Source organism: Saimiri boliviensis, chromosome 5, assembly GCF_048565385.1.
Source record: "Saimiri boliviensis isolate mSaiBol1 chromosome 5, mSaiBol1.pri, whole genome shotgun sequence".
NCBI classification, from domain to species: domain Eukaryota; kingdom Metazoa; phylum Chordata; class Mammalia; order Primates; family Cebidae; genus Saimiri; species Saimiri boliviensis.
In genome coordinates, this window is record NC_133453.1 from 92,454,589 (window position 1) to 92,481,870 (window position 27,282).

Genomic DNA, 27,282 nt, shown 5'->3' on the forward strand with positions numbered 1-27,282 from the left:
TTAAATTTTACTGTATTTTTGTGTTTTCTTTTTCTGTTGTTTTCAAATTATAAGTAATCTAGGACTAGTAAGTTTGCTAGACTTGGTATTTGCTCAGCACATAATGTTCAAAGTTTGCTTTTCTTATTTTTGTTTATTATTTTTTGTATTTTTCCATAATATTTTAGTTTTTGATGTTCAGATATTTTTCTCTGTTGAAACACAAGGTTTTTTTGTTTGTTTGTTTTTTTGTTTTTTTGTTTTTTTTTTTTCCCCATGGTCCCTGATCAATTTTAAGCAGTTGCTACACCAGTAGCACTGTTAACTGCTTTCTGGAGCCCCTTTAGCATGATAGGCTTATAGTACAGCTACAGCTTCATCATGACAACAGACTCTGGAGACTCAAGCATATGAAGAAGTTCTGAATTATCAAGCTCCAACAGCAAGAGTAATTTTACCAGCAAAAGTAGGGTGTGTGGCTTGAATAAGAGGAAACAGTCGTTCACCCAACATCTGCTTCTGCTGTTGAAGAGGGGCAAATGCCAACATGGAAGCGGTCAAAAATTTTTGACCTTGGACATAAACAGCAGGCTGCTGCCTAGTAATCTGTGGATGTGCATTAAGATGTTGTTGAAGATTGCAAATTCCTACAACATATTTGTACTGTGGAATGATGTGGACATTCCACAGCAGGAGTGGAGGCAGCAGTAGCAGCTCAGGACATGGACCCATTGTCTGTACTGATGAGTTAGCAACACACTGTGTGGACATGATTGGTGGAACCTGTGAAGAAGTTGATGTCAAAGTACTAAACGGTGGTCAGGAGCAGCTGAGCAGATAGCACAAGGCATATTTTGGAATGGATGAGGTCTGACATTCTGAGTAGCCCAGGGAGGATTTGGTCATAATTGAGGATGAGGTCTGACACTCTGAGTACCCCAGAGAAAACTTGATCTTAGCTGAGAAATTTGGCCAGGAGGAAGTATGCAGCATGGTTCTGGGTCTGTGGGACAACTGCCACAAAGTAACCTAAAGAAGGTGCTGGGTAAGCCGGGCGCGGTGGCTCAAGCCTGTAATCCCAGCACTTTGGGAGGCTGAGGCGGGTGGATCACGAGGTCAAGAGATCGAGACCATCCTGGTCAACAAGGTGAAACCCCGTCTCTATTAAAAATACTAAAAATTAGCTGGGCATGGTGGTGCGTGCCTGTAATCCCAGCTACTCAGGAGGCTGAGGCAGGAGAATTGCCTGAACTCAGGAGGCGGAGGTTGCAGTGAGCCAAGATCGCGCCATTGCACTCCAGCCTGGGTAACAAGAGCGAAACTCCGTCACGGAAAAAAAAAAAAAAAAAAAAAAAAAGAAGGCGCTGGGTAATAGGAGTTGGTTACAGGGTAGGGGACAGCTCATACACTTGCCATCTTCTGCATATATTGGTTAGTGAGGTGAGCCAGGCGCTCTTTTTTGTGCTTAGCTAAAGCTACATACAATGGCTTGCTGGCACAGTTTTACGGTTCATTGCTCTAACTGCTTTAGTGGCTTCTTCTGGGGAGGAGAAACATACAAAACCAAGCCCTTTGCTGCAACCACCCTCCATTATAACATTTGCACTAGTGACTATACCAGATGGATAAAACTCTTTCTGGAGGCGTTCATCCTCAATACTCTCATCAAGATTTTTCACACAAACGTTAGCACTCTGGTATCTGGTGACTCTATCTTGCTTCATCTGTTCAAATTTGCACTTAAGTTCTGTCTGCCCTTCCACTTTTTTTGAGCTTGCCCAACATATATTTGATTTCCACTGAACTCCTCTCCATTCATCTCATCCATCGCTGTCAGTGCATCTTCATTCCTTTCAAAGCTTACAAATTCAAATCCTTTGGATTTTCCACCTTCATCAGTCATTACTTTCACACTTGAGGCAGGTCCAACCTTTAGGAGACTTAAACCGTCCAACAAATATGCCGAAACCATTTAGGAGCATCCCATCCATTTTTTCAGTAGCTCCTTCAGCTGCTCCCTGTGTCTCAAAGTTCCAAGGATCCACAGTCCTTGGAACCATTTTCATCACAAACTACTTTACAGGAAAAGATGTTACCAGATGCAGAAAATGCATCACACAGTGCTTTCTAAACGAATCTGTCCCGATTTTAAACGAATACGTTGCCTATTCCACTTTTGGGCAGTGACGGATCGCGCTGAGACCACAGGACATGTACCGGCTTGCCCTTTATAACCTCAAAGTTCATGGCGGCCAGAGCACGCTCTGAAGGAAGCTTACCTGCGCGTAGCTCAAGGAGCTGGGGTGATCCGCTCCCTGCAGACCCAGATGGCGAAGATGGGCCCGGGCTGAACTTCTCGTGGAGCATCGCTTCGGTCACGTCGGGGTGCAGGTCTCCCACGTACAGCGAGGCCACGGGGTAGCGGTAGGGGGCGCCGGGGTTTCCCGCGGCACCGCTGCCTCTAGGGCCACGGGCCGCGACCCTTCCGTGAGGAGAGCAAGTGCCAGGCCGGGAGTCCGGGAGCAGGGGGAGAGGAAGCAAGGGCAAGCGCTGAGGGACAAAAATCATCCGGATCGGAAATGACTCGCCGTCCACAGAGCGAGGTCGCTTGGCGGCCGCTGGGTGCTGCGGGCCGTCGGCTGCCGGTGGGGAGCTGGGGTGGGGTGGCGTGAGCGGTTCCGGCGGCTGGAAGGCCTCCGTCTCTTGGTTCCTCCTTGAGGCTGCTGCCCGGACGCAGGCGGGGTCGGTCTTGGCTGCTTCACCGGGTTGTTTCTAAAAGAGGAAGAAAAAATAGTAAGTCTCCGGCGGGGCTGATTTGGGGGGAAATTTTGGGGGTGATTTTTAAAGGTTTTTTTTTTTTTTTTTAGACTTTTCTTGATTTTTTAATAAACGCATGTTGTCCGCAGCCTCAGCGCTAAACGCCAAGGAAAAAGGCCATATTCAAGTTTTTACGTCATGTTAATTAGTTCCTCTGATCAAATGTATTTTATCCCGGTTTATTTACTTAGTATGTAGATGTCAAACACTAAATTAGTTGCATGATACACATTACTGTTTCTCTTTTTATTGAGCTCATGGAATAAAGAAGGAGGCAGAATCATAAAACATACGAAATGCATATGAAATTAAGTGCAATTAAAGGATGGCATAGGAGTTCAGAGGAGTCTAATTTAGCTAATACTCGTAGGCAAGGAAGGCTTCCCATTGGAAAAAGCTTCCTGACCTTGAATATTGAAGAAGCATAAGAATTGACCCAATAAGATTCTAACAAAAGGATCCTACCTTGCATGTTCCTTTCCTTTCACGACACTAGGCCAAATTTCTTTGGGAGAAAAACCAGTAAGCTGCTTCTTCCCGGACAAAACACTTAGAGCCAATGTGGGACTCTAGCCAAATTAGTAATAGGGAGTTTAAAGCCTATTAAGTTAGAGATGATTTGCTTTAGTATAAATAGCCATAGATTAAAATTATACTCCTTTCCCTTTTTTCTCTTTATAAATATGTATTCACGATGCCTACATACAGAATTAACATGCGGATATTAGTGACAATGGAAAACAATAAATTTAGAAATATACCTAATCTTTTACTGTATATATTTACAATAAGCAAACTTAGAAATAATAGAAAATATATTTTTAATGCTCCAGGTACTTTTTTAAAAGTTTTGATTTTCCATTTTTTCCTAAAAACATGACAAGTCATTTTAAAATTAAACTATAAATCATTTGGTATTATAGTCTCTATTAATGATTCAATTTTCAGATTAGATTATTATAATATGCCCACATAAGATATTAATCATTGAATATGTGTTTATTGGTTATTCTTAAGTATTATTTTCAGGAAGGTTAATCTGTGCCTCTGAGGCAAGTATTAAATAGACATGTGTCAAAGATTTTATTTAACCCATTAATTAATGAATAAACCAGGAAAGTTAAAATCAGTTCGAAGAACATTTGATGAGCTAGGTATAGAGGTAATTTCAAGAAAAAAATATTAGGGTAAGACTCTTGGGTTAGATGTAAAACTAGTTCATGTCTTTCTGGGTAATAAATTGTAACTTTCAGGGTTATCTCTTCATTGGAGAGAAATGATTTGCATCTTTACCTGAGAAAAATACATTAGCTTGTGTTCTAAAGACTTGTAAATTTTGAAAAGTAAATAGAAGATTAATAAAAGAGCACCTAGTCATCTATTGCTTGTTTCCAAACTTCAGGTAATTTTTCTAATAGTTATATGTAGACACTTCTTCAAAGACATTATTCTAAAATTCTGTCACTGCACTAGCATGTAAGTGTGGTTTGATTAAATCAGTGAGCCACTGGAATAGTATACCAGAATAAACAGTGTTCTTGGCTTTTGTGCTAAATTGACTGTTTACAATTTTTGGTTTGGTCAAGATCTTATTTGATATTTGAAATTTAAAAAAATACATTTCCTAAAAATAGTCTGATAAATCTGGGTGCATTTTTCCCATTAAAAGAGAAACTAAAACTTAAGCCATAGTGATAACTATTTTATTTATATTTATTTATTTATTTGAGATGGGATCTCACAATGTCACCCCTGCAGGAGTGCAATAGCTCCATCTGCTCCTTCACCTCCCAGGTTTACGTGAATTCTCCTGCCTCAGCCTCCCGAGTAACTAGAATTACAGGCACTCATCACCACACCCGGCTAATTTTTTGTACTTTTAGTAGAGACGGGGTTTCACTATGCTCACCAGACTAGACTCAAACTCCTGACCTAGTGATCCACCCAACTTGACCTCCCAAAGTGCTGCGATTACAGGCGTGAGCCACCACATCCGGTGGTAAGTATTTTAAAGAGATGGGTGAATAAGGAACAAGGAATTTCTTTATAATAAGGAAATGCATTAGAAGTTTTTATAGTTATCACATGCTTAATATAAACTGAATTGTGTTCTAAAATTCCTGTGTTGAAACTCTAACCCCTAACATGACTGTATTTGGAGAAAGAGTCTTTAAAGAGGTAATTAGGGTTAAATGAATGAAGTCCTAAGAGTGGAGCCCTAATCCAATATGCCTGATGTCCTTATAAAAAGAGAGAGAGACACCAGGAATGTGCCCACACAGAGAGGAAAGGCTATATATGAGGACATAACAAGAAGGCAATCTTGAGCACACAAGGGAGGCTGATCTCAAGAAAAACCAACCCTGCTGGCCTCTTAATCTTAGAATTCCAGGCTCCATGACTGTGAGAAAATAAATTTCTATTGTTTAAGCCATGCAGTCTGTGGCATTTTGTTATGGTTTTCCTAGCCGACTAATACAATCTCTGTTCGCTAGAACATGTTTTCGGTGAGAATTAAAGCTTGTAATTTACAATGTATATAAATGCACCTTAGTTATAATTATTAAATAAATTGGTTACATTAACTAAATTGGCTATTAGACACATTAGCCATAATCACTTCATTCTTAAAAGTGCAAATAGATTAGAAGAAACTGAAAAAAACAAACCAAAGAAAACTACGTAATAAAATCCACAAAAATATTTCTTATAAAATGTCTTAAATTATCAGCTCATTCCTTTGCCCTTAACAGAATGTCTCTTCCATTTTTTTTAAATCAATTCATCCTATTTTCTCACTTCTCAAAATGTGTTTTCTCCATTTTCTGAACTGAAACAACGATAATTTTCTTGTTTATTTCGATTACTTCCCAGAGAAAATGCCACTAGTTTCATAGAGCCTGACTCCATTGGACAGCTGGTCATGTTTCTTAATCCCAGTCTGCATTGCTCCTGGCTAGTTCTACTCACCAGAAGGTGTTGAATGAAAAGGACAATTTGAAACACAGTCGTGCCTTGCTAAGGCTTTGTTCAGCAATATATGTTTGTATTTTTACATGGAGTTAGAATTATGTAATAGACTAAATGTGACAAGCATGCGATCACTTTCCAGGGTCAAATACTGTTTTGAAAACCAGATTCTGGTTTTTCGTCAGTGATATTTTATTTTTCCTTTATGAATCATAGACAAATGTTGAGAAAAAATAATATAATCAAAAAGTTACTCATTTTGTCCCATTTTAACTCTAAGAAAAAAAATTAATTAAAAAAGTCTGACTGAAGTCCTGATATTTTTGACATGCTATGTAATACTGGAAACCCTGTTACTTCCTCTTGGCTTTGCTTTATCTACATTCTTCCTTATTTTCCCTTCCAGTTTTCCATACTCTTTTTTAAAATGTAAGACCATTTTCTTTTCTCCTACACATTGATAGTTTGAGATTTCAGACCACTTCTGGCAGCTTTACCAAATGATAAAAACATGAAGCCTTGTTGTTTAACTGTCTTATGCTAACAGTATAAACTCCTTTTTGTGATACAGAAAAGAGTCAGCCGCCACTATAGTGAGTACTGGTTACATGAAATAGAATATGGGCATATTCTTATATGCCCACTTGGTTTGTTTCTTTGAGCCCCACTTTCAAGCATTAAGAGCAAATGCCATGTAAAATGAATTATATATTCCAAGAGAGGGGAGTAGCAATTTCTTTGTTATATTTGTCTTTTCTTTTGAAAAGATAAAGTCAGCCACCAGTTTTAGTAGACATTCCTTTTTGAATTGAATCACTGAGTTAGTGAATAATATAGAGTTTGCATAGCCATATGTTGGATGCAAACACTGAGCCTCGATGAATTGAAATGACATCCTCAGGATCACCCGAGAGTCACTAGATGAGTGTTGTTCCCAGAACAATGATTTTTTTTATTTTGTCACATGGCAGTAAGAAACCCATACCTGATCTCCAGGATATTTCTCTAAATAAAAGGTAATCAGTGGTCAAATGTGTGGTGAATATATTAGACTGCTGTTTTTACCCTGGTGTGTTATTATTTGGGGCTTATGAATAGAAAATGTAAAGTAATCTCAGAAGGAATTTTATTCTAATGTTCTTTCAAATAATAAAACCTTTTGTTTGAAAGGAATTAGGATGACAAAAACCTAAGATTATGGGAAACCTGGTAGCATATCTTTCACTGGCAAGATGAGAGTGAATTATGACCAGTCAGTGGTAAACAAGCTTCATTCATTTTCCATTTCTAAGTTGAACTTCAGAGGAACAGTTGCCAAAGGCACTGTGGCCGATCATTTAGTCACAATGCATTGTTTTGAAGAAATACCAATGCATTGGTTTGAAGCTTAACCATCTGGAATCCTACAACCAGTCCTTCTACCTAGACTGCACATTAGGTATTCTGATTGTTAAAATTTTAACATAGCCACATGTTGGTGGGGGCATTTAAGGCTTTTGATTTTAATCACTACGCTGGATGGTAAGTTGTTTTCCAGGAAATTGCTAGGCATTAAAATGCCTCTTCTATTTGTGTTGTTAAGATTCTAAATATGTGACTTATACATACATGTCAAACATTTTCTTCCATGGAGTGATAACCTTAGTGACTGTATGAAATATTATATTTTTTTATATCTATATCTATATATCTATATATAGATATATTTTGAGATGGAATCTCACTGTTGTCGGCTGGGCTGGAGTGCAATGGCATGATCTTGACTCGCTGCAACCTCCACTTTCTGGGTTCCAGCGATTCTCTTGACTTAGCCTCCCAAGTAGCTGAGATTACAAGCACCCACCACCATGCCTGGCTAATTTTTGTATTTTCAGTAGAGATAGGGTCTCCAGCTCCTGACCTCAGGTTATCCACCCACCTCATCCTCCCAAAGTGCTGAGATTACAGGTATGAACCACAGTGCCAGCCTGTTTTTATTTCTTAATACCAATTTCAGTAACTTGATTTAAGCAACAAAAAGAAGAGTTCAAGAAACAGATTTATAAATAAATGTTTTCTACCTTTTGAGCTTCCTTATGAGTGAATAACTTTTCTACCAAGTAGACTGTGTGCGTTTAAAAAAAAGAAATAGTCTTTGTCATGAAAGATGCTCTCTCAAAGTGTCTTAGTCCCCCAGATCCCAAAATCTTATGACTTCTTTTTTTTTTTTTTTGAGACGGAGTTTCGCTCTTGTTACCCAGGCTGGAGTGCAATGGCACGATCTTGGCTCACCGAAACCTCCGCCTCCTGGGTTCAGGCAATTCTCCTGCCTCAGCCTCCAGAGTAGCTAGGATTACAGGCACGCGCCACCATGTCCAGCTAATTTTTTGTATTTTTAGTAGAGACGGGGTTTCACTGTGTTGACCAGGATGGTCTCGATCTCTTGACCTCGTGATCCACCCGCCTCGGCCTCCCAAAGTGCTGGGATTACAGGCTTGAGCCACCGCGCCCGGCCGACTTCTTAATGATTGCTTTTTTTTTTTTTCCTCACTCACTAATGGAAAAATTAAGTCTTTACTTTTTAAGATATTATGGAGGTGTATATAATGTCTTATGGGATATTGACTCTTCCTGATCACAAATACATTTCATGATATATTATAGAAAATGCAATAAATTTAGGAACAATAACTCATTTCCAAAAGACAGCTTTATTTCGAGGTTGATTTGAGAATTCTACCTAGGAACAACAACAACAACAAAACCTTGCATACCTACCCCAAGATAAATAAAGCTTGGCACAAGTGTGAATAGGATTCTTCAAATTTACTTTAATCAGATTGAATATTTTGGTTAAATGCATGTAATAAAAATTTGCTGCAATTCATAGAGATGCTTTCTTAATAGTGGTTTTGCTCATAGGATACATATACATAGTGAGGTGGGTATTTTTATCATTTTATCATTTATGGAAATTATTATAAATTATTTTATCATTTAAATCTAACCCTCAGGATAGATTCTAATTCCTTTATGATGCCAGTTATAGTGAATACATATTTATTAGTTAAGTTTGCTAGAATTATAACTGAAAACACAACTAAAAACAAAGGGAATACAACTCCAGCCGGCTTCTCAAAAGGAAAAATTGAAGAATTATGTTGAGCCATGGTGAAGAATCCAGGAAGCAGGTAAACAACCAAGAATGAAAATCCAGGAATCTCACAAACTTTTTAATCTAAAATACTGAGGCTAAACTGGCTTAATTTTAAAGATATTCAGAAACCACCTCCTCAGTTAGAAATGTCCAATTTCTGAGGGCAAAATACCTGATTTTTCTAGCTTAAGTGCCCACTTGACTACCAGAGACAGGTTTCTGCATCACAGTTGTGTGTCCTAGTGGAAGTGAGGGGCAGATTTTAACAAATGAAATTTCCAGAAAATAAGGGTCATTGTAAGGTTGGAAGACCTTCCCAAATTGAATCCAGACATATCACATTGGGAATTGTAGTGGATACCACACTATATGAGATCATATGAGTTTGAGACCCTGTCCTTGAAGAGTTTATAATCCAGTTTGGCAGCATAATAATAAGACTGATGGGGAAATAAATACAAACAAATAATTCAAATAATAGTTGAAGGAAATAAAACCATAGCTATCCGAAAGCACTGTGTGCTTATTGATTTATACATTGTACAGAGAATAGCAGGGAGCAGGCCAGAAAGATTACTTAAAAGTAGAATAGCTAATGGAAGTTTTGTACTTCATAACATTTCTTTTTTGAAACGAGGTTCTTCTAATGTTTGCTCAGAAAGCATTTTAGGTGGAAGAAATTCACTGGCAGATGAGGTATAATTCCTTTTCCTTGATGAAAATAATAAAATTCCGGGTAGAAGCTATCAGGCCGAGACTTTGTACTATACCCACTTATGAATAGCTGCACAGATTTTATTATGTATGATCTTCCAAGTGGGATAAAGCTGTGTATGTCTGTTTGATTTATGAAACCATAATATTAAAAATACATTCAGAAAAATTGTTTTATTGCCTTAAGATTTGGTAAAGAAATGTCTTCTTAGTTTTAGTATGAGATATTTCTTTATGGGCACAATAAAATGCAGATTGAATGTTGATGATAGGAATTTGATCATTTTTAAAAATGCTGGTTTTGATTTTGTTTAAATTACGTTTATCTTGTTGTATACACTTTTCCTCAACTTTTGACACTTTGCCTGAGGAAATAAAGTGTCTGCATGATGCTTGCTTTCTTTTTATATTTGTGTATATTTTTTGGTATAATGGGAGTTTCTTCAAATTTGAACGTTGTTGCATGGTTACACCCTGAAATATTAACTTTCAAACAAGGTGAGAAAAAAGCATCTAACATTTTGACAGGCAATGCCATCATACTTAGACAAGGGCCAATAATTCTTCCCTGGTAAAACAGCAGCTTGATATGTGTCAGGCACTTTTTAAGCTGGCACCCACAAAGCCATAAAGCTTTCATGTGATTCTGAAATTACGTATACATGTAAAACACATTCCCAATGGAAGAAAATATTATGTGCTCTTTGATAAAATGTTTTAGCTACTCTGACATGGACCTTATGAGACTCAAATCAATTATGAATATTAAAGGTATAAATTCATCTTCATAAATAATAAACTCATGAAACATTTTAGAAACTTGTATTTCATTCTGAAATTTAGAAAACAGCATCTATTTTAACAATTTTTAGGTGTGTCCTACAAAAGGGCTTATAAAAACTACTTTTTATAGAACAAAGCCTGTTGAATTTTCAAAGAAGTATTTGATAACATGTTTACAATTTGTGAAATTTTTGGTATGATAGGAATTCCAATGTGTTACAAATGTTTGTGGAGTGGGCATATTTCTTTTTCTTTTCTTTTCTTTTCTTTCTTTCTTTTTTTTTTTTTTAGAGTTGTGCTTTATTTTTTTGATATCAAAGCTGTGGTATTTCCACCTATAGTATTTTCATCTTCCAAAGCAGTAGCTCTCAGCCTTAAATGTAAATTTTGGCTTCAAATTTAGAGATTCTGATTCAGTAGCTTGAGGCTGAGGTTCAGGGATCTTTAACAAATACAGCTGGTCCTCATACCAAGCTCAAACACTTTCCATTGAAAGTGTGAGCAGCCTCTGGATCCTTCCTTTATTCCTTCATGAGATGAAAAACCATGTTTTGAATTCTTACTGGCTTACAGACACAGGCTCCCCATGTACTCCCTGAGCTGAGGGTGTCATTCTGATTCGTTTCCACTGTTGCCAACAGAGAATAAAGTCCAGCCTCCTTTCTTAAGCCAGAGGTCAGGGTGTGTCACGAGTCAGCATTTTCAATTGTGTTCTTTCTCAAGTTACTTCAATTTTAGCGAAACTGCTGTAGTATTTTCTAAATATACCTTGATGTGTCTCCTTTGTGTAGCTTTACTAACTTGGAATTCAGTTGTCTTTATCTCCCTCCTGTTATATTTCAGGTACTAGACTAGATGCTGAGTATAAAGAGATGAAATGACATACTCCTTGCTTCGAGAGCTGAATCTTAGAAACAAACCTATACCTAGAAGCAATGCCATTTAAATAATTGCCATTTCAGGACAACAGTTCATTCTCTTCCTACCAATCCTAAATTGCTTGAGCTGGAAGAAACCCTTGCTTCTTGCCTGACATAACTGTAGCCCCAGTTTTGGAGATTTGTTTCTTAATTCAGTCGTCTTATAAATCTCTTCCCCTCCTCTCTGCTGCTATAGGTATTATTGTCTTTCTAGTTCTTTTTTTTTTTAATTGCATTTTAGGTTTTGGGGTACATGTGAAGAACATGTAAGATTGTTGCATAGGTACGCATGTGGCAGTGTGATTTGCTGGGAATGGGCATATTTCTAAGTCTAGCTAGTATACCTGGTAAATAGTAGAGACAACCTATGAAGGGTAGGACAAATGAACACCATATGGTAGCATTATAGAATTTTTGCATTAATTTTATCAAATAAACAAACACCTTGACATATCACCTTTTCCATTCCAACAAAATACTTCTTATTCTGCATATTAGCTAGCTATTTGAAGAGCTTCTAAAAAGATTATTTAATATATCTGAATATACTTTCTTATCTTTAAATTCCTCCCTTTGGGAATAAATATGAAATTTGTTTACTGTGATAGAGTAAGTGAATGACAGTTCTACTTCATACCCTGAGAAACACACTTTACTTCCATCAGATTTGTTTCAGGAGGTTTCATCAGTTTTGTCACTAAAATGTTCTCTATAAAGTCCAATCTATAGTCTCGTCATGGCTATGATTCACCAAATACTTAAACTATTAAGTTACTGCATGATCTTTTTTCCTCCAGAATAAATAACTTAAGTTCTTTATCATGCTTCGAAAGCAACTCAGACCCTAAGCACAGTTCTAAGCTAGGCAAGGTTTACCCTGTCACTCAGCCTTCTGATTCTGCAAACTGCTTCTCCACTTTGAGACTCTTCTTTCCATTTATAATCACAACAGTGTCCTTCTGGCACCCTTTATGGGTACTATTATCAAGGAAGTATCAAAATCTATTTCCAGGGACAGTAAAGGACTCTTAGCAATTTTAAGTATTGTCTTCCTGACAATGCGTATATTTCCATAAAAATGAGATCAAAACCTTGAATTTAAACTTGGGTCTTAACACCTTTGAAAATATAATGTAAAAATATAAACAGATTGGCCAGGCCTGGTGACTCGCGCCTGTAATCCCAGCACTCTGGGAGTCTGAGATGGGTACATCACCTGAGGGCAGGAGTTCAAGACCACCCTGGCCAACATGGTAAACTCCCACCTCTACTAAAACTACAAAAATTAGCCAGGCACAGTGGTATGTTGCTGTAATTCCAGCTACTTGAGAAGGTGAGACGAGAGAATCACTTGAACGCAGGAGGCAGAGGTTGCGGTGAACTAAGATGGTGTCACTGCACGCCAGCCTGGGAGACAGAACAAGACTCCGTCTCAAAAAAAATAATAGTAATAAATGTAATTAGGCATTTCTTTAGAAGAAAAAGGTACGCACAATTTTCCACAAAATCTTAAGGAAAGATAATATCTGGGAAAGCTATCCAAGTAGTATGTGTTTTAAAATCACTCTAAAATGAATAAACATGTTAGGATATAATTTTGAATATCCATGAAAAAATATTTTCTTAAGTCTAGAGTTTTCCTTTCATCCGTGTACATATGGCTAGCCTGGTATAAAGGATATTATTTTTCCTAATATTTAATATTTTTTTTAAATTCAAAACTCGTTTTCATTTCCTTATAATCTCTCATTAAATGCAGTATTTTATGGTGGTTGTAAAACTCCTAGAAAGTGTTCACTGATCCAAATTAGAATGCTGTGTAACAATTCCTCTGTTTTTTGATGCTGTGTTCTTTCTAAATACAAAATTAGATAAATTAAATAGAGAGCTTAGATAAAGCGTTGCACATATCCTACAAACTTTCATGCAAATATGGCTTTTTATTTTTTAAGCAACAAATGTAAATTTCGCTGTCTGTCTAATTATGTGGCATACATTAATTAGTAGTATTTGGGAAGTTACATGAAGAAACTGATATTCTATCTTGATAGCCAGCTATTGAATTACAACATCTACAAATCAATGTATAAAGCTAAAAGCCCAAGTTTTGCATTTTTATTTATTAATCACTTTGTATCAATGTGATTTTAGCTTATTAACTAGTATGTCACCAGTAAGCTTTTAAGATATTTCTATGTATAGTTATAATCAGCAAAAACTATTTTACAAGAAAACTCATAGTCCTGAAGTTACATATGAATTAAAGGTAAAATCTGTGACATCGTACTACTATTTATTCCAGTGTGATCTATCTGTAATTCACATTGCCTAACTAATCTTAAATATAGACACTAAAGTGAGGGTATTTGCAGAGTACCAAGCTGACAAATAGAGTGTTGGCTATTATTTCTGTTTGGAAATCAGAGGTTTGAGTTATTCATTTTGTAGTCTGACAGTCATCACTACAATTCCTTGAATTCCCAAAGCTTTTCTTGTGGCTTCCTCAAGGACGGCTATCGTGTCTTAGCTACTGCAATGACAGATGGGATATAACGTGTCATGTGATTGATAACTCTGGAGCCATAGTACTTAATCCTTCTAATACTAATAGCTACATTATCATAGAGATTTATGAGAATGTCAGTTTCAAGTTCCCAGTTCCATTCATGGGTTTTTAAAACTTCAGCTGCAAAAAACATGCATCCATCCCATTAATTCTAATTATCATGGTTCATCTTCTCAGCAGTTTTGCACTCCGGAACCTTTCAGTGCAAATTAACGTACCAAAAAAGTGTATTAATTAATATTTGTAGCTTTTAATTTCTGCAAGAGTGTTGTCTGGAAGCAGCTGGCAGTACAGGGCCGCTGCTATTGAATCTTTGCCAAACAAGTGCAGATGTAATTTTGTTATCTCTTGCTTAGTCATTTACGCAAATTAATTTGAACAATTAGCCTTTTACTGGTCCTTCATGAATCATGCAAAAGGGATCTGCCAAAAATTGCTAGTTGACAGAAAAGAATTGGTTAATGCTGTGCATTTTGTGGGAAGGTAATGCAGAGGGAAACTCAACATTATTTTAGACTATAGACAATTGCCTAAATGTTCTATTGTAAGATCTACTTCGCACTCATAAACAAACTTGAGAATTCCCCTTAATAAAGAATAAACCTGCATTCTAGAGAAGGTGCAGTTCATAGGAGGACTCAAATCTTTCATGTAATAGCCAACTTGAATATGTCTTAATCATGTCTATATGCAAAGTAGGAAAAAAGCATTCATTAAAAATAGAAATTAATGAACTAATATTGGCTGCTTTTCAGGTCACATTTCTCACTTTTATTTACTGAGTATTTGTCTACATGTTTTTGTGTAATCATTTGTTTATTATGTAAGGTAGATATAACACACATTTGTAGCCTCATTTGATAGCTTCTAATAACCTGAGAAATTAATGATGCAGAGTACTTTAAGATAGTTAAATATATAGTTATTATATTTAGATGACCTGCTTAAAAAAGGCCTTAAGTGAAATACATGTAATTAAATAACCTCAGAAAGAATAGAGTTCTATTTTTCATGTGTTTATGGTAAGTTACCACTATCATAAAGGGCACAAAAAATAATAGTTATAAAATTTGCAATTATTTTCCTTGAAGTCAGTACAAACTACCTGTGATTTTATGTTTTTACTTTAATTCCACTTTCTTGGCATTTTCAATTACTGAAGCTAAGATTTTCTCTAATTTTATATATAGGTGATTGTATACTATTAAAATATCAAATCAAAGCTCACAGAAAAGTTTTTCTTTATTTTGTATAAAATTAGTTTAGAAAGGCCTCAAAAACTTTTTCATGGTGTATGCTAAAGTATATTGACAGTTATATGTTTACATGTTTTAAAGACGTATGTATGTTTACATATATTATAATTGGCTAAAATGTGTCATTCTATCTTCTTCTTACCATTTGATTTTGTAGAAAATTATTAATCTCAAAGCATAGCTATCAGAAAAGAGAACTGAAAAAGAAATAGCTTATTTTGTTAGGTGCCTCTCCCAGCATAGATAGATCTTAAATGTAAGTGCACTTGAGATAGGATTAATGAATCATCTACTGTGGAATATTTTTAAAATCCAAGTTACTGATCATTACATAAATAATATAAATCATTTTAATCATCAAGAATGTTTAAAACTGCAAAATGATTGTTTTCAATCAGTTTTTTGCTACATAGTGTAACAAACTTTCTCAAATATACTTTCTACAAATCGAGTATTAGTGAAAAAATTAAATCAAATGTTTGAAATATTTTAAATTCTTATTTATAGAAAATCTTCTTTTATCTCTCTGATGGCATTAGTCATCTTCAAAGTAATTTGTTTTGGATAACTTCAGTTTAAAATAGTGTCAAATCAAACTCAATCTGAGTCCAGAGAATATTTAGGTAACATGAAAATTTTTAAAACATAATTAGTTTTATCTTTTTCTGTTTAAAGTGACATTTGATCAGTGTTGAACGTTAAAAACTATAAGGAAGAAGAAATAATAAAACAAAATACATTCTAATATTTTTGCAAGATAACTACCATTAACATTTTGGTGCATTTCATTTTCATCTTTAATCTGCCTATTTTTTTGACAAACATCACCATGACAAAGTAGCAAAATATCACTAAGATAAAAAATCATCTTACTATTAAAACAACTTTATTAATATTATTTTAATAAATTTATAGTTCTTAAATTTAATTGCCCATTTTGATATTGCTACATGTTAAGTTGTGTCAATTATTTTTAGTTATAAATAGTAAAGCAATGGACACCTTTACTTATGAACTCTTCCTGTATTGTAGTAGTTAAAATGTAGTCAAGTTCTTTAGACCTAAATCTTAATTATTTTGTTCAATGATGTGAATATTTTGAAAATTGATACATATTGCTTCATTTCTTTTCAAAATGACTCTACTTTTTAATATAAATAAGAGAAAACTTAGGAGACTACTTCTCTAGCAGCAATAAATATTATCATCAAAATAAAAAACTTTAATATTATTAATCATCAAAATTATTATTATTAAAATTAAAAATAACACATGCTTACTTATTTACTTCCAATCACTAGCAAAGCTGAACATTTTTTATGTGCTAGCTAAGTGATACACAATTTTCTCATCTGCAAATAATGATTAAAATATAAAATTCAGTGATTATTTTTTGAGATTTAGTTGTAATCACTGTTTTTAAAGTGTTTTGTAAAATGCTATATAAATATGAGCTACTATCACCAACATACTAGTGAATAATTGCTATGTATAAAAACTTGATTTTGCAGTTATATTACTATTATTTCAAATTATTATAAAAACATTAATGAGCCCACATACCTCCAGAATTAGAAGTTATACCTTTATTTGGCTAAAAACCTCTTCAGAAAATTTATTTTTCTTCTGTATGGCATGAATATTGAATCACGAAAATTTAATTTACATTGTAACAATACATAAGATAGTATACAATTAATAATTTCTAATTAAATCTACATAGTTTTCATTTATTAATGTCATCTTATCTTGCTAACACTAGCAAATACTGTTATATATTCACTTATTGTTTAGAATCAGCCTATGTTTTATCTTAGATATATAGTAAAATTCCTGGTCCTTAATTATATTTAAAAATTCCCCTGTATAAAACATTAAACATAGAGTAAAAAATAAATTGACAAAATTATTTTTATTTTGTTCTGAATTGACCAAAGTAATTTAGTGATCATCTTTTTATTATTCACTAAGCTGCATGCACAGGTAGTCTACATTTTTGTTGCAAACATCAATTATATAATAGTATTCCAGATATATTTTTTAAAGAATTATGTGACTTGGTATAATAGTCATTATGACATTAAATAAATATTGAGGGGGAAAGAAAAGGACAAAATACTTCGGCTTTTCCTTGGCTCTATAGATGCCTCCTTATGTGTGAAATGAGATGAATTTATGTCATTTATCTGATTACAAAGCAAAATATTTTGATGTTGAAAATGTAAATATAAGAAAATCAGAATTAAGGAAGTAAATGTGATCCCTAATCAGCAAATGAGAAGCATTGGTCATATGTAGGTGATTATATTTACAGTATTATTTATCACTTGCATATATGTTAACAAAATAAACCAGCTATTTGGCACTTAACATAAGTACTTCCCATATTAGTAAAAAGTATTATAAACACACTTTTATATACTATTCAATATTTCAGAGAAATAATTTATAATTTCTATAGTAAACTTTTTATTTTGATTTAAATACGCAATGTAAATATGCTTATATCATTGTATATTCTCTTTTTAAATATATGGTACTATGGACAGCACTGAAACTGATGACATACTCATCATTATTTTCTTGGAATACATTTTTTAGTTGATTTTTAGACCGTAAAGCCTGTTTTAGCATGTGTCTTAATGAGTGCACCGCAGGTTTAATAATACTAATAACTAATTCCTGGTAATGAACACCAAGGCTTTCAGATTTTAATCATCTTACATGTGATTAACAGTTTAAAATGTCTTAGTTTGTTAGCAAATCTACAACTGGTGTCTTAGTAATGTATATCTAAACCAAGTCTTGGTTTTATTTCATTGCTGGGTAACTGACTAATCAGAAAAAAAAAAAAATCTCATACATACATACTGAGAGAGATGAAGCTAGTCTCTCTATAATTGAAAGTATCAGTGGTAAACTTGGCTGGAGCTTGATTAATAGTATATTAAAATCAGAGTATTCTTGGTAAGTGCTAGATAAGGAGTTTTGGGCAAATTACTTGGTTACGGGGAAGCCTTTAAATTTTAATCATGGAAGTACTTCAGTGTCATTAGAAACTGAAAGGACAATGGGGTCTGCTGGCAAGTTCTCTGAATTGTTGTGCTTTTCAGGCTCTCCTTCTGCCTGCTATTGAGAGCCAAGCATGGGCTGCAATCGAAAATCCTTTTGCTCCCCATGACTTTGATTGCTATTATTGTAATTTAATATTACACAGTGTCTTCAGATAAAATAATCCATGGAAATTAGAAGAAATAATGCAGAGGGTTGGGGTGGGGGGTGGGACAACTGAAACAGAACTCAAAATTAGTCCTGAAAGCAGTTTTAAGATGTATATCTTTTCTCAACTCACGGCAGTTGCAATGAGAAAAACAAGGTTATTGAAGATGTCCAACTTAAAATAAGCAACAGACCTAAAAGAAAGAAAACTTTGTTCCATTTTGAATCCATGGAATTATGTTATTATACTAGTTGCAAGGTACATTTTGACATTTCACATGTAGTATTTATATGTAACATGAGACACATAGCATTTATCTTAATGAAAATCCTAATGGTAATTATTAAAATTTTATATTAAGTCTTGCCACGAGATATTTAACACCAAAAAGGCAAAGGGATGTTTTCTCCTGTGTATATGAATTCTAGTTAATATGAGACTTTATTACTTCAGAGTTTGGAAAGGTAAACAGGGACAGAACCACAAACATTAAAGTAGGAATACTCTTAAAAATTATTTAATCTAGTAACCATATTTTGCCAATTAGTAAAAGGAGTATTAGAGCAGAAACATTACCTGATCAGTATCCTACAACTCAACCTCCTCTTAAGAAAATTTTCAGCATAGTTTACAAGCTGGGAGATTCTTTTGTTATGTTTGACTTCTTTAAAAAAAAAAATTATAATGATTTATGCAGCCTTCCCCCTTGCCAAAAAAAAAAAAAAGGAACAGAGAGCTTATGAGACTTAGAAATAATTTTCTGAATAATTCTAAGAAACCAATGCCATTACTCTATTCATTGGCAGATTGTATTATGTTCTGAGTGATATACTGAGTGTCTTCTGGTTTCTCTAGCTGCTTTAAAAAATATCTAAACTGTTCTCTTTTGTATAAAAAAAAGCAAATCAAGATAGGTTACTTACAACCCAGTTATGAACAAAACATGATCTATTCAAGAACAGATACGAGCTTTTCTAAGTGTTGGGACCATACATGTTGACTATATAGGAGATTATAGGAGAGAGATTTAAACAATGTTTTCCAATGCAATATGGCAAACAAATTTGTAGAGGAACAGACAAGATTGAGGATGGCTAGAAAACCGATATACCACATTTGATTTTTTTCTATTTATTTCTCTATACAATTTTAATTAATTAGTTAATTTTGATTTAGAAATAATTATAAACTTCCAAAAAATTTGTCAGTATGGTGCAAATAACATTGTTTCCTGTACCTGTTGAGTATACCTCAGTGTCCTCATGTTCCTTCGCTCCTGAAATGTTTTAGTTCGTATCTCCTACACAACCACTGTAAAAACCCTAAAAATCAGGAAATTAACATTGATATGGCACTTCCATTTAATCCTTTGAGGATCTGATCAGAGTCAAGTAGTGTGTTTAATTATTGCATCTCCATAGTCTCCCTCAGCCTAGAACAGTTGTTCAACCTTTGACTTTCATAGCTTTGATGCTTTTGAAGTTTAAAAGTCAGTTATTTTGTAGATGTTATTAAATTTGTATTGGTGCTCCTGATTAGATTCAGATTATCCATCATTGAAAAGAGTATCAATGAATTGGTGCTGTATCTTTGTCATTACATCCCACCAGGAACTCATAATTTTTTGTTTGCTCTCTTAACTATGATGTACATGTTTATTGCTTGATCAGTGTGATCTTTGCCAGAATTCCCAAGCCAGGCACACACACATCATGTCAATCACTAATGGTTTTGCACAGTTACTCAGAGGCTTCTTGGTAAATTTTGCAAATCTTCTGTACCATTTTTAAACTAGAATAAGTGTTCTGTATACTTTTAAACTATGTAATAATCTCCTCATTATATTTATATGCTTATTCACATATATCTAGATGGACTCATGGTATTCTACTATATTCAACAGCTTCTAACCCCTTTCTGTCATTTATTTTGATGGTCACACTATCCTGATTTGACCAGTGAGAGCACTTCAAGCTAATTTCTCTCTGTTTTTGGTATGTGCTTATCATTCTTTGAGCACTTTTTCTTTCCACTAAACCAAGACATTTTAACTCATCTTGTACTTTTTCTTCCCTGATCCTAGGATCAGCTATCTCTCAAACAGGCTCTATTTTTTGTTTTGTTTTGTTTTAGTAGAGGGTGGTATTTAAAAGCCAAGGTCTGATTTATCTATATTTTCTTGTTGTCACTGATGTACCATTGCTCTTAGGCCCTGTCAGTGTGCGAATGTGTGTGTATTTGGACATACATACATTATATTGATATCTATCATTGGTCAATATCTAATATATATCTATTTAATTTACATCTATGTGTTTTCTACATTCAACTCCATATATGTGCATATATGTGTGTGTTCACCTGTATATGTGCGTCTCCACCAATAATTTTTTGATTAAACTTCTGGGATACATGTGCAGAATGTGCAAGATTGTTACATAGATATACATGTGCCAAGGTGGTTTGCTGCACCCATCAACCCATCATCTACATTAGGTATTTCCCCTATCTCCCTATCCCTGCCACCAATAATTTCAGTTCCAATCTATTTCCACAATGTTATCCTCTGTTTTTTTTTTTGTTTTGTTTTTACTTTTCCATATTGGTAAATTTCTTCTCCATTGAGAAACCTGCCTCCCAATATTCTCTTTATACTGATTTGAGTAAATCCCTATAGGTATACAAACTGCTGTTTCCACTGCCATTCCTTCTGTGCTGTTACAGCTTGGTCTCCAATATCCAAAGGTGGGCTTTCATTATGTAAGCCTGCCCTCAATTTCATGCTTGATGTCTAACACCTCTCACAGGGCTGTTCCTCTGGGCCGATGCCTTCTTTACCTTGCTTAGGCTCTCATAACCTGTTCTGGGCCCTGCCACCTCTCCCCAGGGGACCCCATCCCTTAATCCAGGAATTGTTGTACTGTATCTAAAGGCTTTAGGTCTGACTACTTTAAAAGGGAAAAAGACTAAGAAAGAAAGGGAAGGGAAGAAAGCAAAATGAAAAGAGAGGAAGAGAAAAGCTGTACATCTTCATCACCTCAGCTATTTATGTGTGCTATTTATGACCATTTTAATCCACTGTTCATTATTTTTTGTTCACACTAAGAGCTGTTAGGAAAAGTTTACTCTCTATAAAAGTGTGCCCTTACAGAAATATGAAATATACTGTTTTAAAAGAAAATCCAATCAAGTAGATTGAGATAAGTCACTAAAGGAAAAAAAGAGCAGGTAAAGCCAGTAGTACATTAGTGATTGTCAGCTTGGAAAACAGTATGTGCTAATAAAAGAGCTGAGAAAGAACATTGTTTGAATGAAGAACAGAATGTGGTCTGTATTTTTTATAGTAGCAGAGGAGGACTGTCATCTAAATAATAGCAGCCAATGATTCCGGTCCCTTTCCAGACTTTTGATTAGTTATGATAGTAGTGCATAATGATCCCCCAGCTGTCCAATCTGACAGTTTCTTCAACTCTACATATTCTAAGTATCCATTAGCTCAATTAGTCAGGATGTTTTGGGCAGAATTTATTGACCGAAGAGATAGGTGGAGTTCCTGTTTGCTTAGCCAAGGGGCTGTCAAAATTGTCCTGTGTTAACATATGGCTATGTACAAAAGACAGCTAGAACAGAGTACTAAGTAATCTTTAGAACACACAAAGTTACTAGTAACTTGGAGAGAACCCCTCCTGAGTTCTTGCTTTCACAAGTTCAAAACTTCATTTGCATGGATGGTCAGATTTTAGGTCATCCTTGTTGAATAAGCATATTGAGACAGCAGTAACCACTTTTCACTTACATTTAAATATCTCGTGTAAGGAAGAAAATAGATTTTACCATTAAATAATAACAAAGGCAGCTACATTAAAGATGTAAATGCAGTTTATACCAGTCTTAATTCACAAGCTGACAGACAGCATTATTAGATTGTGATAATAAACAGCCATATTGAACAAGTCTTTGATTTAGAAAGATATCTCTAGAGAAATGGTTCATAGAGAAGTAATCATCTCAATCCAAATTTCCTGTGAATGAAGCTTTGCCTGAACTAGTGACATTGCTGGCATTCTAGTATAACATAATTACAAGTTGGGTTAATACAGAAAGTTCTCTGTAGAATGGTAAATTTAAAAATATGAAACCTTTCGACAGTAATTTGTACTTCTCTGATTCCTGCTGCTGGAGCTATTGGTCAACCATCTCACAGAATTTTCATTTCTTGTTGACTCTGGGAATGTAGCTAGAGCAAGCATTTAATTTTTTAACCCTTCTTGCTTTTTATTTTAACTTTTCTTTCTTTTGAAATGGACATATTGGTATAAAAGAACTTGCAAGGATAAGTTTATATGTGCTTTCCTTTGAGGAAGTTTGAATCTTTTCCTTGCAAACATGCCCCCCCTCCACTTGCATTTTATCATCCAATATTTTATTCATGTTTGTGCTGTGCTCTGAATCCTCTCTATTTGTTTCTTATTGTATTATGCTCCTCATGACTCAGCAGGACTGTAAGAAAAGGTGTCGAATGATGCTCTAATATAACTTGATTGCTGGATAAATGTATGAGCATGCCAGTTGGGTGTGATTGTCAAAGACAGTAATTGATTTTCATAACACTCAAGTTTTGAGATTGAGAAAAGTAGGGAAAAAAGAGACAGGAAGGTAAGCAAAGTTAAGATAAAACTTGGGAAGTTTAGTATATTTTCAGGTGATTACAGGATATCATTTTGGAAGAGTCCCACATGTCAATACAATACTGAAACTCTAGAAAATCTCAGAAAACAGTCCTTTTGAGATACTTCACACTTAATGTTGTATAGCACTTGGAGTTTTCACATGTTGGGGAAAAAAGCAGCATTTTATTCTGTACCTGTAATATGTCTAGATGAATGTAGAGTTAGGGTCCTTTGGAATGTTAACTTCACTTGTTGATCTCACTGGAGAATATGAACATGACTATCAGTTTTATTGAAGTTGATAAAGTTAAAGTTATACTTGGAAGTTTTAAAGTTTCAGACTTAATTGACCATAGACAGTTACACATTTATTCCAATCATTTCAGTTAAGGAATGAAGTATAGACCATATTTAAAACAAAATCAGAGGCCGGGCACGGTGGCTCAAGCCTGTAATCCCAGCACTTTGGGAGGCCGAGGCGGGTGGATCACGAGGTCAAGAGATCGAGACCATCCTGGTCAACATGGTGAAACCCCGTCTCTACTAAAAATACAAAAAATTAGCTGGGCATGTTGGCGCATGCCTGTAATCCCAGCTACTCAGGAGGCTGAGGCAGGAGAATTGCTTGAACCCAGGAGGCGAAGGTTGCGGTGAGCCAAGATCGCACCATTGCACTCCAGCCTGGGTAACAAGAGTGAAACTCCGTCTCAAAAAAAAAAAAAAAAAAAAAAAATCACGAAACAGTTCTGATTAGGATGAAAGGTCCATCACATATTAACAAATAAAAGTGTAATGCTGGTACTTCATGTTAGAACAGGCTGTTAAAAAAAATCATGAAGTGAGACATAAGAAGGCTAGATAAGTTTGGAGTAGGCAAGATAAGTTATTTGGGAGGCTCTGTGCTAACTGCTATAAGTGTAAGAATCAATTTGGCTGATAAGCAATGAATGACTTATGTTTGGTATTTGAATTTTTCAATCAGCATTTTCTGAATATGGTTTCTCATTATGATAATAAATAAAGAATTATCACCATGATAACAGTGATAATGATACTTTGAACTATTCTTGTCACCATATGACACATACTATTACTTGTTTTTTAAATTTTAAGAAAGATATGTGCACTTGGAATCATTCGATTCACTTGGTGAAAGTGATAAAATTAAGTTATTGGAGTTAAATGATGGGGAGACAACATTTTAAAAACACTACTTTCACATTGGCCATCCTGTTACAGTTTTAATTGACCAGTTAAAGCAGAGAATAATTAACAGTATCAGTGCAAATGCTTATGTAAAATGGATAGTTCAATTAGAATATTTGCTAGTTTCTTCTAAAAATCTCTATTGTAGCAGATAGAATGTTGTAAGAAATAATATTGCTAATTACCTTTCCAAAACAATATCCTTCAGTAGCTCAAGTACAACAGATTAGATGGAAGGCATTTAATGAGAATGGCACAGCATACTGGGTTTTAATTTTAGATTACTGGATGCATACATGGTAGGCAATAATATAATTGAGAAATGACTATGTTACTAATTGAGACTAATGGAAGCAAAATACAGATGTTTTGTTATCATCATTTTTATAGGGACTAGAAACAATGTTTATTAAAATAATCAAATTAATTATGTAAATGATTATATGTTCTTTGTTTTTTTTTCTAGAGTGTTCCATATTTACCATAATAAGAAAGGCTGCTGAGTTAAAAGAATAAAAGTTCTGAAATATGGAGTACGTATATTGTTGCTAGCTGCCATTCTTTGATTTACACAATGTACTCTATGGCACCATGATTCTAATAACCTCTAGACAGCTCTAAGTAAACACTATTTATGAATCTTCCTCTTCTTACTTAGGTAAGCTCTAGAGTAAGTTGTTTTAAACCCTCTGTAATTTCAATTCTGTATCTGTTAATGTATTTTATTTTAATGAAGTAGTTTTCAAGCTTTTCTGACTTAGTTCAATAGTAGCACATGTATTTTATTGTATGCACCAATATATTTTCATATATACATAAAACAAAAAAAGTTTTACAAAATATTTTGCTTACTATTCACAATGCACAGTGATATTTTCTTTTAAAAATGTGTCTGTTATACTTATTTTTCTTAAAAAATACTCATTATAACTATTAACTGAGGGATCATGGCTTGCAGTTAGCAAAACTGTTCTAGAGGTTCTTAGCATTAGCTCAACCTGATCGAGAGAGGGATCAGAAGGAAGAGATGAGTCAGGGGTTAGACTAAATAATTCTACACACAGTGCACAGCATAATAATTTAAGTAAATGAGAGCCAGGTAACAGGATTTTTAGAATAACATTTTATTTTACTGTCAAAAATATTTTAAATCAGTAAAGAACCAAGGTGGGAAAAATGTCAGTAGTAATTGTGGTACAAAAAGATAATTTCAACATCTAACCTGAGTTTTTAATAATTTTTTAGGTATGTATAAGGTTTCTAAATATAATTTAATAATATTAATATACTGTATAAAAGACCACTTTTTCTCAAATAGTATTTTACAATATAATTTTTAATAGCTATAAATCACAAACCATTATTTAAAAAATTAAATTTTAGTTCTGATTTTGATTATGTTTGATTACATGGAACAACAAGAAAAAACTAACTGTGGGATACAAAGGCATTGCCAACATAATTAATTTGATTGCTTGGTTGCTCTAACAGAGAGACTGGGTGCTTCCTGGCTACAACAGAAGTCTATAGCATGCTTTTCTAAATCATGAATGAATCAGCCGTTAAGATCTAGTTTCTGGTTTTCTGTGTTAAAGGTAGTAGAAGGAAATTCCTAAATCACCTGGATATAAAATAAAATAAAGTGATTTGACGTTATATAAAAATAACAAAAGGCTGGAGAAAGAGGAGAGGTTCATGAACATAAAGTTAAGCCTTTGACTTTTTGGGGGAAAGGAAGATCAAATGATCTCAGATAATGACTCCTTTTCTGCATTGGAAACTTTCAGAAACAGTTGTTATTGCAGATGGCCTTGGCCTCAGGATGCATTAATATTAACTGTTTATGAAAAGTTCCAATGCATAAAAGGAGTCATGATCAGAGATCATTTAATCTTCCTTTCTCTCAGAAAGTCAAAGGCCTATCGTTGCTATAACCCAATAGCGAATCCACTAATGTGCGTCCTTAATACAATCATTTTAAGTGACACATAATTAACATGTATCTTGTATAACCTAATACTAATGTTCAATTAACATGTAATGACTCTATTAGTAAATCAAAGTTAAATGCTTATTGAAGACACTAAGTTTAACATATTGCTTTCCAAACTTTTCGTTATTTATGCATTTATATATCACCAGTGAGTAGTGTATAAGTCCTGGCATCATGGCAAACTTTGCCAATAAAAAACAACTCAGAGGTTTAACAAGGTAAGAGCTAGACTTAGCTAGTTTGGTGGACTTACATATTTATTTTAAGCTCAAGAATTTTTCTGTGCCAAGTCAAATCCCAGTTGGTTGTCTGAGGGAACGTCCTGGACATAATCTTTCTTTATTTGATTTTGAGGAGAGTTTTGTCCTCCTGAATTATACATTTAGATGCTTCATTTCATATTCAAATTTTTACTGCCAGAAGAGTTTTGAAGTTCTAAAGGAATCCATGGACTATCTATACTATACATCATTCTTTAATATGGTGGTTTTTATACTGCTCTGAAATTGTTCTCTTCTTATCTCCAATATGTATAAATGTGGTTATATCTGCAGGTACAGCATCCGAACCTGGTTTTCAACGTGAAAGAAGGGATTACTCCTGTGTTTGCATTTGAGGGACTACAGCATGCAATGGTGAAAGGTGTCGATTCTGGAAAAGACTTTCCCAGTGGCACAACTTACTATGTGGCTTGGGCACAGGCACTTCACCACTTTGTGTCTCATTTCCTGTGCTGCAAAAAAAAATGGAAGATAATATAATACCTGTCTTATCTGTATTTGTGAAAACTTCATGGGCTAATTCACGTGACATTCACAGTAACATTTAGTAAGTGTTACCTATCTCTATATCTGTCTTCAGTATCTAATAGCATATAAAAGATGGACATAATTGAATAAATATAATTGAGTGGATGAATACATATTATAGCCAAAATTGTCCAAGATATCTTGTTTGCCCTATTACTTTAGGTAATGCTCAAAGATAAAAACAGCTTATTTTACATTCCCTAAAGTACCTAGTGTTTGATGCCACAAATGATATTTAATGCA

The 27,282-nt window shown here is 34.5% G+C and overlaps 1 long non-coding RNA gene and 1 pseudogene across 1 annotated transcript; one reads left to right on the forward strand and one right to left on the reverse strand.

Moving 5' to 3' along the window:
• Window positions 1–272: 272 nt before the first annotated feature.
• LOC101027703 (polyadenylate-binding protein 1 pseudogene) lies at window positions 273–2,547 on the reverse strand (annotated as a pseudogene).
• A 144-nt stretch (window positions 2,548–2,691) lies between these two features.
• On the forward strand, window positions 2,692–27,282 carry LOC141584468 (uncharacterized). The gene is made up of 3 exons (XR_012517527.1): window positions 2,692–2,772; window positions 24,704–24,895; window positions 26,785–27,282. It is a non-coding gene; the product is annotated as an uncharacterized LOC141584468 (long non-coding RNA).